Source organism: Muntiacus reevesi, chromosome 6 (assembly GCF_963930625.1).
Source record: "Muntiacus reevesi chromosome 6, mMunRee1.1, whole genome shotgun sequence".
Taxonomy (NCBI): domain Eukaryota; kingdom Metazoa; phylum Chordata; class Mammalia; order Artiodactyla; family Cervidae; genus Muntiacus; species Muntiacus reevesi.
The window spans coordinates 49,676,301-49,684,970 of NC_089254.1; positions in this window are offsets into that span (position 1 = coordinate 49,676,301).

The window sequence follows — 8,670 nt, forward strand, 5'->3', positions numbered from 1 at the left end:
TACAACTAGCGCCACTTGGGAAGCTCTATATTAACTCTGATGCAGAGGTAAAACTTAAAGAAAAAAAGAAAAGAGTAAAAAACCCAAAAATCCACTTACAGAATCAGTTGCTAAATCTTTCATGCTTAGATCACTTTCTTCAGTTTTACTTTGGATGTTCTAAATTTGCTAAATAACCTATAGGATTTAGTCATTTCCTCCAGACATAGATTTCATTTACATTTATGCTGAAGAAATTACTGAAGTTATCTATTTCAAAAGCTTCTTAAAACCCTTCTCTTTTTTCCTAGTAAAATTCAGACTTAAAAAAGAAATTATATCAAGTGGCCTGTGTATTATACCTAACATACTCTAAAGGCCCCTCCGCCTCTAGTGTTGATGAGAGGGATAGAAATTACAGAAGCTGAAGAGCTGCAAACATAAAGGGAGAACTATACACTGTTTAGTTGGACAGTGAGTTTAAGCAAGCTCTGGGAGTTGGTGATAGACATGAAAGCCTGGTGTGCTGCAGTCCGTGGGGTCTCAAAGAGTCAGATACAACTGACCAACTAAACTGAAATGATGCACTGTTTATAAAAATATGTTTTTGACCAGAGTGGGGAGGTGTTTTCCACAAAGTTCCCTTTTGTTTAAATGTGAGGAATGAATGGTTGGATCTGAGCAATAGGAGCTACTACTATCTGATTATGAGTAATGGATGAACTGAAATGGTAGCTGTGGCTTAACTAAGCTCATCCAAGTTATGATCAACTTCATAAGTCTCAAGAAGGCACCCAATCCCCATGGTATTTTCTGAATAACACTTAGTATACACCTGAGACTAGTAGCATCTAATACCCTGTGAAATATCTTCATAGCTCAAAAGCTTCCTAATGGAGTAGAATGGCTCACTGGAGCCAAAGGGCACAAGAATGGGAGATACCTGTTCTCTTGGAGACTCAGGTATAAGATAGTCTGGCACTGTGATTCTTATTAATCCTCCTTTCCAGGGCCTCTATTGGTTTTAGGTAATGAAGCAGAGAGAATTTGGGGTAATATATTGTGGCATCTATAGAAGTTATAATATTAATGTTTTTATTCACTTTGATTGGCCTGTAAATTTAGCCTAATTTCCTTTTACTTATCTTGAAATATAGAAAATAGGTCAACTTTAACTTTACAATCTTCCTCCATAAAGGTGAATACTGTTGTCCACTTTCAACTTTTCCTTGTATGTCTTCTTTTGAGGCTTTTAATAAATTATTATGATTTCAAATTATTTTGATTTCACATTCCAATGAATCTTCAAATTTCTCATAGCTGCTTGAGATTGCATCATGGGGGATTAACCAAAAAATTTTGTTAGAGTTTTAAAATAATATGTGTTTAACCTATAAATTTGTTTTGCTAATTCTAATGGCAACACAGCTATCATCATTAAAAATTACTTCTTAAATATGTAAGTCCAGATATACAGAGGCTAATTATTTCAGTAGCTTCCAATAGATAAATCATAGTGTCTAGATGTGGTAACTAATCCTGTGAGTGAAATATCAAGCATGAATAATTGAGAAAAGCAGGAATAGTGTGCATTTCCATTCCAAATTACACTGTTAATATTAATATATAACTATATTAAGGAAAGGTATTATCTTGGTGTTTTGTTAATTGTTTTAGCTCACTAGGTTAAACAGTTCCCAATTTCTCCTTAGCTTCCTTTTAACTTTCTAGAGTTTAGATTCAAGGCACTTTTTTTCTACAAGTTTATTGAGACATGTCCAGTTGATTGCATGCTGTGTAAGCAGCAGTATGGGCAGACAAACTTTTTACTTTCTGGTGGTTTTATTAGAGAGAAACCTATCTGTTTTCTGCATCTTGTTTGGCTTCTGAATTGCAGCAGCTCTCTCTGTCCATAAAGAACCTATTCCTGTTCCTGCCCCATTTCCCTGGGGCCCTGGCCCTTCTCTCCAAACAAAGCTTTCCTTTGTTTGCTGCATCTTCTCACCTCTCCTTTAAAGTGTTCCACTATCTTTTGGGCACTTGTTATCACCATGTGCTGTTTTGTTTTCTATATAAATCCTCAGAGTATCTATCATGTTGGAGATTTTCACTCTTACTTATTTACTGTTTAAATGGCTCAATCCCTGAAAATGTATGTTACATGAGTGAATGGACCTTATTTCTGTTATAGATGCAGTTCTGGGCATTAGAACAGAGTAGGTGCTTACAAAATATTTGTTTCGTAAGTTGTTTCCCTTGAAAATGTTTTTGAGATTCATTACTTCTGTCTTTTCACATCATCCTGAGGCAAATGTAACTGCTACCATGGTTTCAATAAAGTAAATGCTGCTTACCTAAAATATTTGTCTCCAATTTACAGCCTTCTCTGAGCTACCCATCCAAATATCCAACTGCTTTTATCTAGATACCTCTTCAAACTTAATCCAACTGGATTAGTAGCTTCTCCCAATGCATTCACAAAAAAACAAAACAAAGACCCTGATCCATTTTCAGAATTTTGTATTTCATAACTGGAATAATTTTCCATGACCTTGCTCAAGCCTTAAACAGAGATCATCCTTCCATTCTCCTCTCTCCCTCTCATCTCTTTTATTGCAACTTACTGCTTGAGTCTTCCTTTTACTGTTGAGCCTCCCTTATAAATAGTTTTCAAACTGCTCCACTCCTCTATTGCTGCAGCCACAATCCTAGTAAGGTCATCATCATTTCTCATCTATGTTACTACAGTGCTCCACATTGGTGTCCTTGCTTCTTGTCACGTTACTCCCCAATCTTCCCCCACCATATATTCCCAGGGATTTATCATGGTCTAAGTGTGACTGTGGTACCCTTCTCCCAAGCACACGCCCAACAAAAGCTTTTCAGTGACTTCTCATTCTTTTTAAGATAAAATCTAAGCTCTTTAAGTGGCTTGGAGGTGACAGCCTATCTTTCTTCCTCTTACCTTTCTGGTTTTGGGTCCTCAGAGGAGTGTATGGTTGATCCTTAGGCAATTTCCCCTACATTTCCCTACATTATGGCCAACTGGACTGTAGCTAAAATAAAATTTTAAGATTAGAGTCTCAAATAAGGACTTTGTATCCTGTTTTTCCGTATAGACAGTTGTGGATGGATTATTAAACTTTGAAAACAGATGAACATGGTAGGATTAATATCTTATGATAGAAATTATATTTTTAAATGTTAAATTACATACAAAGGGATACCAGCAAGCAAACAGAATTTTCTTTAAGAATCACCTTTGGATCTGCTCTAACACATGAACAAATGTTTTGTTGACTCAGAGTTTTCAGACAATATTGAATGGCCAAATTGCTTTTGTCCCAAAATTTTCTAAGTACTTATTACTTGTGTCTAATTATACTCATAGAAATATATCTGTAACATCCTGAAGAATTTTGTAGTTCTGAGATTTCACTTGATTCCTGTTAATAATTTATACTATATTTATTATGGTTCCCCACTCCAGCCCCAAGCTCAAACTAGGGTCTCCTGCATATCATGCAGATTCTTTATCTCTGAGCCATCAGGGAAGTCCCTTTTTTCTGGAGCCAATGCTATTTTAAAAGCAAAAATTCCTTTTTTGGTTCTTGTGAACAAAAATATTTCTCCTCTTTCTCCAACCAATTACTTAGATAGTCAATTAGGTCTGCTATTGAGGCAAATAGTTTAAATAATTTTAAAACTTTAATCCTAGAAATGTGAAAGCTACATATATGTTAAATTTATTTAAAATGGTTACTTTCTGACTCTACCTTCATCTTCTTTTCTTCCACTACAGTTGGAGCATACTGTAATTGCCTTCTTTCTTCACTGTTATTAACTTTTCCCCTTTTATCAGAAAAAGGATCTTGATTTCTTTGATTCTCTTATTGATATTTTAAAAGAACTTTTTCCCCTCTCTTGCTGTCTCTCTTAGGCAAGTCCCATCTCAATTGTACTTTGTCATTCATTGTTAGTCTTTGTGTCCCTCCTCTTATCCCAGCTTAGGTTTTTCCTCTTTTTTGGGGAGGAGGGCTGAAAGGAGGGGGCACTGGTGTTGGCACATCAGTTTCAGGCCTACAGCAAAATGCATTCATTTCAAATGGAAATTGCAGTTTATATCAAAAAGGCAAAGTTTCTTGATTTCAGTAAATTGAAGTCTTATGTAACACATTTTCATCTAAAGAAATTTTAGAATAGAACTTTTAAATAACTAATAGCTGGAAAATTTGGATCTGGGGCTTTAGTTGCTGCAGATAAGGAAAGACATCTGCTTCAGTACCCCCATCTGGCTTTTACACATGCATTTCAGACTCAGTATGCTCTTGTTCTTTCTTTTATATGTGACCATCTGCTTGTATGGTGTGTTCCCACCCTAACATATTTTCAGACCCTTGCCATAGGGCAGAAGTGCCAAGCAATTATTTGTTGAGATAGATAGCCCACATAATACTGTAAGTGACATCTGTTCTGCAGGAAATCCCTCCCTTGTGGCAGCAATGTCATATCGGCAGCTCATAGGAATATCGGAATTGACATACACAGGAACAACTGAATGTTTCATCTTGTCCTGAATTCTCACTCAGAAAGCATCCAATACCAGATGCTTTAGAGGGTCATGTAACCCCCTGACTCTTTCTCTTGTTCTCTCTACACCTATGATAATTGGCAATACTATACTATGGGGAAAATTTCTTCCTGACCCCAGCTGGTAACCAAATTATGCCCTAAAGCATGAAGATTGGCATATTTTAATGTTTATTGTAGCAAAGATGGTGAAAAGGAGATTTTTTTCATATTAATGTTCTTACTAGATTGACCTAAATAATAGCTTGAATAATAAATTCCACAAATTACTCTTAATAACATTATTTGGCACAACTACAACGACAGATGAACATTTTAATCTTTTTAGTGTTGACATCCATGTTTGGCAGTTAGTTCTTGTTCTTTAAACTATTTCAAAAGATGATAAGAAAGACAGTCGAAGACCACAGTGCTTTGAGACTTGAATGTTTGTATTAAGGTATAATTGGTAAAACTTATATTAATTGGTTCTGAGTAAACTCCGCCAATTTATTGATCTTTAGCCATTTGATATACAGAAAGCAGGCAGAATTTGAAGCCAAAATCAGTACTGGCAAATTAAAAATATGTTATGTAAGGTGGGTCCTGAATAAATTCACACTTACTTAACTCAATTTCCCAAATCATCTCCATTGATATTGTTACTCTCTTTGGTGATCCTCATAATAATATGAACAACTTCAAATTTAAAAAGGTTAGACTGTATAACTATGAAGTGCTTTCAAAATTAAAGTCAAAAGTACTCAATCACATAATTAAATCAACTCATTTACTTAAGTTTAAATAAGATTAAATTATTTAGTAATAATAAGCTATATCAATTTTGTGTGTTTCAATACCTACTGCTGTGAAAATTAGTGGCCAAAACCAACTATTTTACCTCTTTATGATTCTCTGGTTCAGCAATATGGGCAGTTCATTTTAGTGATTCCTTTGCTGCTAATTTTTCATAGTATCTGGTGACTATTCTGGGGATTGATGTCTAAGACAGCCTCACTCAAAAGTCTGGTTGTTCGTATTGTCTGTCTTTAGTAGCATAACTTGGCTTCTTTGTACCTAGCAGGGTTCTTAAAGTAGGCAGAGAAGGGGCCAGCCTTAATGTGGAAGTTATTTTATACTTCTGTTCTGCATGATGTCTCATTGGCTAACCCAACATGGCTAAGCCCAGGATCTCTCCTTCCTTCCTTCTCTCCTTCCTTCCTTCCCCTCTCTCTTTCTTTCTCTATTGTTTTTGTCTGACTTCAATATCAGGATAATACTGACTTTGTAACAAGAATTTGAAAATATTACTTTCTCATCTGTTATCCAGAAGAGATTATGTATCTGGTTGTTGGACTGTGATAAACGCTCAGTCATGTTTGACTCTTAGCAACCCCATGGACTATATAGCCCACCAGTATCCTCTGTCCACGGGATTTCCCAGTCAAGGATACTGGAGTGGGTTGCCATTTCCTACTCCAGGGGATCCTCTCGACATGGAGATTGGACCTGCGTCTTCTGCATCTTTTGCATTGGCAGGCGGAATCTTTACCACTGTGCCACAATTCTTACTTATTGTTTGGGGATTTCTCCATTGAAGCCATCTGGGTTTAGAGATTATTTGTTGTAAGTTTTCAATTCACAAATTCAATTATATAACAGATATGGAGTGTTGAAATCACTAGTTAAATTGATTAGTCTTCTCTTCTTTTCAGTTCTGTTAGTTTTTGTTTCATGTATTTTGATCCTCATGTAGGATTACTATGTCTTATTGGTATATGACCCTTGCATTTTCTAGGACATCTGGGAAGATGCTGTAAAGCATTTGTAAAAGGGAAAATCCTTGGTTTGTTTATGATCCTAGTGAGAAAGCTTTGAGTTTCTCACCATTAAGTATGATATTAGCTGCAGATTTCGTGTTTTGTTTTTTTTAATCAAGTTAAGGAAATTCCTCTTTATTCTTAGTTTGCTAAAACTTTCATCATGAATGGGTGTTGTATTTTGTCAAATGCCTTTTTGCACCCACTGATATGATTATCTGATTTTTCTTCTTTAGCTTTAAAATGATGGGCTACATTAATTGATTTTCAAATGTTGAAGCAGCTTTGTGTACATGGGTTAAATTGCACTTGGTCACAAAGTATAATTATTTGTATGCATTGTTGGATTTAATTTGCTAATATTTTGTTCAAAAATTTTTCATTTATGTTCATAAGAGATATTCGTCTATAGTTTTCTTTTCTTGAATATTCTTTCTCTGGGTAATGCCATCCTTATACAATGAGTTAGGAAATAGTCCCTCTGTTTCTGTCTTCTGGATGAAATTGTAGAGAATTGGTATAATTTTTTCCTTAAATATTTGGTAAAATTTACCAATAAGCACATCTAGGCCTCATGCTTTCTCTTTTGGAAGGTTATTAATTATCAATTCAATTCATTTAATAGATATGGGCCTATTCAGATTGTCTATTTCTTCTTATGAGAGTTTTTGCAAATTATGTCTTTCAAGAAATCAGTCCATTTAATCTAGGTTATCAAATTTGCTTATAGAGTTTTTTAATAGTATTTATTGTCTTTTAATGTCTATCAGCTCTCTAGTAATGTCTCTCTTTCATTTTTGATATTGGTAATTGTGTCTTTCTCTTTTTCTTTGTCTCACAGAAGCTTATTGCTTTTATTCATATCTTCAAAGAATCAGCTGTTGTTTTTATTGATTTTTTTTCCTCTGTTGATTTCCTATCTTAATTTCACTGATTTCAGCTCTTACTTATTACTTATTTTCTTTTGGTTCAGTTCAGTTCAGTTCAGTCGCTCAGTTGTGTCCAACTCTTTGTGACTCCATGAACCACAGCATGCCAGGCCTCCCTGTCCACCACCAACTCCTGGAGTCCACCCAAACCCATGTCCATTGAGTTGGTGATGCCATCCAACCATCTCATCCTCTGTCGTCCCCTTCTCCTCCTGCCCTCAATCTTTCCCACCTTCCAGGTCTTTTCAAATGAGTCAGCTCTTCGCATCAGGTGGCCAAGGTATTGGAGTTTCAACTTCAACATCAGTCTTTCCAATGAACACCCAGGACTGATCTTTCGGATGGACTGGTTGGATCTCCTTGCAGTCCAAGGGACTCTCAAGAGTCTTCTCTAACACCACAGTTCAAAAGCATCAATTCTTCGGTGCTCAGCTTTCTTTATAGTCCAACTCTCACATCCAAACATGATTACTGGTAAAACCATAGCCTTGACTATGCCCCATAGTCAGACCATTGTTGGCAAAGTAATGTCTCTTTTGGTTACTTTGGATTTAATTTGCTCTTCTTTTTCAAATTTCCCTTAGGTTATTGATTTTAGATTTTTTTTTTTAGTCTCCTCATTCAATGCTATGTATTTCCCTGTGAGCACTGCTTGGAGAAAGAAATGGCAACCCGCTCCAGTATTCTTGCCTAGAGAATCCCACAGACAGAAGAGCCTGGTGGGCTGCAGTCCGAGGGGTTGCAAAGAGTCGGACACAACTGCAGCAACTTAGTATAGCATAAACACTGCTTTCATGGCATCCCATAAATTTTGATAAACTGTATGCTTGTTTTCATTTAGCTTAAAATAATTTTTTACTTGCTCTGGAATTTTCCTCTTTGATTCATGTATTATTTAGAAGTATGTTGCTTAATCTCTGAGTTTTTTGGGATTTCATGCTATCTTTCTTTTGTTGATTTCTAGTTTAAATTCACTGTGATCTGAGGAAATACAGTGTTTGATTTCTATTCTGTTAAACTTGTTAAGATGTGTTTTATGGTCCAGATGTTGGTAAACATCCCATGTGAGCCTGAGAAAAATGAACTTTCTGCTATTGTTGATGGGGTACCCTACAGATGTCCATTATATCCAGACAATGGGTAGCATTATTGAGTTCAACTATGTCCTTAGTGATTTTCTGCCTGCTTGGATCTTTCCACTTGTGATTGTGGGATGTTAAAATCTGCAACTATAATAGTGGATTCATCTGTTACTCCTTGAAACAGTTCTTGACTCATGTATTCTATTTTAACGATTGCTATGTCTTCTTGGAGAATTGACTCTTTTCTCATTGTGTAACACCTCTCTTCTTCACTGTTAAATTTCCTTGACT